Raw genomic sequence first — 6,071 nt, 5'->3', positions numbered from 1 at the left:
GTAAATAACGAAATGAAGGCAGAAATAAAGATGTTCTTTGAAACCAATGAGAACAAAGACACAACGTACCAGAATCTCTGGGACACATTTAAAGCAGTGTATAGAGGGAAATCTATAGCACTAAATGCCCTCGAGAGAGCAGGAAAGATCTAAAATCGACACCCTAATATCACAATTAAAAGGATTAGAGAAGGAAGAGCAAACAAATTCAAAAGCAAGCAAAAGAAAAGAAATGACTAAGATCAGATCAGAACTGAAGGAGATAGAGACACAAAAAACCCTTCAAAAAATCAATGAATCCAGGAGCTGGTTTTTTGAAAGATCAACAAAATAGGCCGCCGGCAAGACTAATAAAGAAGAAAAGAGAGAAGAATCAAATAGACGCAATAAAAAATTGTAAACAGGATATCACCACCAATCCCACAGAAATACAAACTACCATCAGAAAATTCTACAAATACCTCTACACAAATAAACTAGAAAATCTAGAAGAAATGAACAAATTCCTGGACACATACACCCTCCAAAGACTAAACCAGGAAGAAGTTGAATCTCTGAATAGACAATAACAGGCTCTGAAATTGAGGCAACAATTAATAGCCCACCAACCAAAAAAGTCCAGGACCAAACCGATTCACAGCCGGTTTCTACCAGAGATACAAAGAGGAGCTGGTACCATTCCTTCTGAAACTATTGCAATGAATAGAAAAAGAGGGAATCCTCCCTAACTCATTTTATGAGGCCAGCATCATCCTAATACCAAAGCCTGGCAGAGACACAACAAGAAAAGAGAATTTTAGACCAATAGCCCTGATGAACATCGATGCAAAAATTCTCAACAAAATATTGGCAAACTGAATCCAGCAGTACATCAAAAAGCTTACCACCACAATCAAGTCGACTTCATCCCTGGGATGAGAGGCTGGTTCAACATACGCAAATCAATAAATGTAATCCATCACATAAACAGAATCAACGAAAAAAACACATGATTATCTCAACAGACGCAGAAAAGACCTTCAACAAAATTCAACAGTCTTTTATGCTAAAAACTCTCAATAAACTAGGTATTGATGGAACATATCTCAAAATAATAGGAGCTACTTATGACAAACTCATAGCCAATATCATACTGAATGAGCAAAAACTGGAAGCATTCCCTTTGAAAACCAGCACAAGACAAGGATGTCCTCTCTCACAACTCGTATTCAACATAGCATTGGAAGTTCTAGCCAGGGCAATCAGGCAAGAGAAAGAAATAAAGAGTATTAAATTAGAAAAAGAGGAAGTCAAATTATCTCTGTTTGCAGACGACATGAGTGTATATTTAGAAAACACCATCATCTCAGCCCAACATCTCCTTAAGCTGATAAGCAACTTCAGCAAAGTCTCAGGATACAAAATCAATGTGCAAAAGTCACAAGCATTCCTATACACCAAGAACAGACAAACAGCCAAATTATCAATGAACTCCCATTGACAATTGCTACAAAGAGAATAAAATACCTAGTAATAAAAGTTACAAGGGATGTGAAGGACCTCTTCAAGGAGAATTACAAACCACTGCTCAAGAAAACAAGAGAGGACACAAACAAATGGAAAAACATTCCATGCTCATGGATAGGAAGAATCAATATCATGAAAATGGCCATATTGCCCAAGGTAATTTATAGATTCAATGCCATCCCCATCAAACTACCAATGATTTTGCTCACATAATTGGAAAAAAAAATACTTTTAATTTCATATGGAACCAAAAAAGAGCCCGCATAGCCAAGACAATCCTAAGCAAAAAGAACAACGCTGGAGGCATCATGCTACCTGACTTCAAGCTATACTAAAAGGCTACAGTAACCAAAACAGCATGCTACTGGTACCAAAACAGAGATATAGACCAATGGAACAGAACAGAGGACTCAGAAATAACACCACATATCTACATCCATCTGATCTTTGACAAACCTGACAAAAACAAGCAATGGGGAAAGGATTCCCTATTTAATAAATGGTGCTGGGAAAACTGGCTAGCCATGTGTAGAAAGCTGAAACTGAACCCCGTTCCTTTCACTTTACAAAAAAATTAACTCAAGATGGATTAAAGACTTAAATGTTAGACCTAAAACCATAAAAACCCTAGGAGAAAACCTAGGCAATACCATTCGGGACATAGGCATGGGCAAAGACTTCATGACTAAAACACCAAAAGCAATGGCAACAAAAGCTAAAATAGACAAACGTGATCTAATTAAGCTAAAGAACTTCTGCAAAGCAAAAGAAACTATCATCAGAGTGAACAAGCAACCTACAGAATGGGAGAAAATTTTTGCAATCTCTCCATTTGACAAAGGGCTAATATCCAGAATCTACAAAGAACTTAAACAAATTTACAAGAAAAAACAACCCCATCAAAAAGAGGGCAAAGGATATGAACAGACACGTCTCAAAAGAAGACATTTATGCAGCCAACAGACATATGAAAAAAATGCTCATCATCACTGGTCATCAGAGAAATGCAAATCAAAACCACAATCAGATACCATCTCACACCAGTTAGAACGGCAATCATTAAAAAGTCAGGAAACAGCAGATGCTGGAGAAGATGTGGAGAAATAGGAATGTTTTTACACTGTTGGTGGAAGTGTAAATTAGTTCAAGCATTGTGGAAGACAATGTGGCACTGTCTAGATCTAGAAATACCATTTGATATAGATGGTATCTAGAACTAGAAATACCATTTGACCCAGCCATCCCTTTACTGGGTATATACCCAAAGGATTATAAATCATTCCACTATAAAGACACATGCACATGTATGTTTATTGCAGCATTATTCACAACAGCAAAGACTTGGAACCAACCCAAATGTCCATCAATAATAGACTGGATAAAGAAAATGTGGCACATATAACACTATGGAATGCTATGTAGCCACAAAAAAGGACGAGTTCATGTCCTTTGCAGGGACATGGATGAAGCTGGAAACCATCATTCTCAGCAAAATATCACAAGGACAGAAAACCAAACACTGCATGTTCTCACTCATAAGTGGGAGCTGAACAATGAGAACACATGGACACAGGGAGGGGAACATCACACACTAGGGCCTGTTGGAGGATGGGGGGCTGGGGGAGGGATAGCATTAGGAGAAATACCTAAGGTAAATGACGAGTTGATGGGTGCACCAAACCAACATGGTACATGTAACAAACCTGCAAGTTGTGCACATGTACCCTAGAACTTAAAGCATAATAAAAAAATTTAAAAATAGGCACCAGGGACCGATCCTGGAGAAACAGAGATATGTGACCTTTCAAACAGAGAATTTAAAATGGCTGTGTTGAAGAAATTCAAGATAGCACAGAGAAGGGTTTCAGAATTCTATTAGATAAATTTAACAGAGATTAAAATAATTTAAAAGAATCAAACAAATTCCAGGGTTTAAAAATGCAATTAACATACTGAAGAATTCATCAGAGTCTCTTAATAGCAGAATTGATCAAGCAGAAGAAAGAATTAGCGAACTTGAAGACAGGCTATTTGAAATACACAGTCAGAGGGGGCAAAAAAAAAAAGAATAAAAACAATGAAGTATGCCTACAAGATCTATAAAATAGGCTAAAAAAGGTAAATCTCAGAGTTACTGACCTTAAAGAGGAGGTAGAGAAAGAGGTAAGAGTAGAAAGTTTATCCAAAGGGGTAATAACAGAGAACTTCCAAAACCAAGAGAAATCAAATTCCACATTCAAATACAAAAAGGTTGCAGAACATGAAGGAGGTTTAACTAAAAGACTACCTCAAGGAATTTAATAGTTACTTGACAAAGATCAAGGATAGAGAAAGGACAGTAAAAGCAGCAAGAGAAAAGAAACAAATAACATACAATGGAGGTCCAATAAGACTTTTCAGTGGAAACCATACAGGCAAGGGAAGAGTGGCATGACATATTTAAAGGGCTGAAGGAAAAATTGTTTTTTTTTTTTCTTAGAATAAAACTTTTCCCTACTCATCTGACAAAAGGAAAAGTTTTATTCTAGAATAGTATATCTATTGAAAGCATCCTTCAAGCTTAAAGGAGAAATGAAGACCTTCCCAAACAAACAAAACCTGATGGATTTCATCACCACCAGACCAGTTCTACAAGAAATGCTAAAAAGAGTTCTTCGATCTGAAAGAAAAGGATGTCAATGAGCAAAAAAACTTATCTGAATATACAAAACTCACTGATAATAGTAAACACACAGAGAAACACAGAACATTATAACACTATAATTATGTTGTGTAAAGTATTTTTATTTTAAATAGAAAGAAAAAATGATGAACCAATCAAAAATAATAATTACAAAAACACTTCAAGACATAGACAGTACAATAAGACATAAAGAGGGCTGGGCACAGTGACTCATGCCTGTAATCCCAGCACTTTGGGAGGCTGAGGTGGGCAGATCACAAGATCAGGAGTTTGAGACCAGCCCAGACAACATAGTGAAACCCTATCTCTACTAAAAATACAAAAAATTAGCTGGGCATGGTGGCAGGGGTGCCTGAAATCCCAGCTACTATGGAGGCTGAGGTAGGAGAATTGCTTGAACCTGGGAGGCAGAGGTTGTGGCGTGCCAACATTGTGCCACTGCACATTAGCCTGGGCAACAGTGCAAAACTCCATCTCAAAAAAACAACAACAACAAAAAAGACATAAAGAGAAACAACATAAGGTTAAAAAGCAGGGGATAAAGTTAAAGTGTAGAGGTTTTTTATTAGTTTTCTTTTTGCATGTTTGCTTGTTTATACAATCAGTGTTAAGTTGTCATTAGCTTAAAATAATGCGCTATAAGATACTATTTGCAAGCCTCGGGGTAACTTCAAATCAAAAACCACCAGGGATACACAAAAAATAAACAGCAAGAAATTAAATCATATCGCCAGAGAAAATCATCCTTACTAAAAGGAAGGCAGGAAGGAAGGAACAAGGAAGAGTAAACCACAAAACAACCAGAAAACAAATAATAAAATGGCAATAGTAAGTCCTTACTTATCAATAACATTGATGGCAAATGTACTAAACTCTCCAATCAAAAGACATAGACTGGCTTAATAGATTAAAAAAAACAAGACCCAATGTTCTGTTGCTTACAAGAAAACATACTTCATCTGTATAAAAAGATTCACATAGACTGAAAATAAAGGGATGGAAAAAGATATTCCATGCTAAGAAAACCAGAAAAGAGCAGGAATAGCTATACTCATATGAGGCAAAATAGGTTTCAAGACATGAACTGTAAGAAGAGACAACAAATGTCATTAATGATAAAAAGATCAATTGAGCAAGATGATATAACAATTGTAAACATAAATTCATTCAACACAAAAGCACCCAGATGCATTAAGCAAACATTATTAGAGCTAAAAAAGAGAGATAGGCCTCTATACAACAATAGCTGTAGACTTCAAATCCCTACTTTCAGCATTAAACTAACCTCCCAGAGAGAAACTCAACAAGGAAACATTGGACTTAATCTGTACTTTAGAACAAATGGACCTAATAGATATTTATAAAACATTTCATCCAACAGCTGCAGAATACACATTCTTCTCCTCAGTATATGGATTATTCTCAGAACAGACTATATGTTAGATCACAACAAAAGTCTTATAACATTTAAAAATTGAAATAATACCAAGCAACTTCTCTGACCATGATGGAGTAAAATTAGAAATCAACAAGATGTTTGGAAACTACACAAATACTTGGAAATTAAACAATATGCTCCTGAATGACCAATGGGTCAATGAAGAAATTTAAAAATTGAAGTTTCTTGAAACAAATGACAATGGAAATGCAACATACCAAAACCTGTGGGATACAGGGAAAGCAGTGCTGAGAGAGAAATTTATAGCTATAAGTGCCTACATCAAAAAAGAAGAAAAACTTCAGATAAGTAACCTAAGGAGGCATCATTGAAAAGGCATCTAGAATAGCAAGAGCAAAGCTGAACCCAAAACTAGTAGATGAAAAGAATAAAGATCAGAGCAAATATAAATAAATTTGAAATTTAAAAAAAATAAAAAAAGAT

This window comes from Mandrillus leucophaeus, unplaced genomic scaffold, assembly GCF_000951045.1.
Source record: "Mandrillus leucophaeus isolate KB7577 unplaced genomic scaffold, Mleu.le_1.0 Scaffold668, whole genome shotgun sequence".
Classification (NCBI taxonomy): Eukaryota; Metazoa; Chordata; class Mammalia; order Primates; family Cercopithecidae; genus Mandrillus; species Mandrillus leucophaeus.
This window is presented reverse-complemented; position numbering follows the sequence as displayed.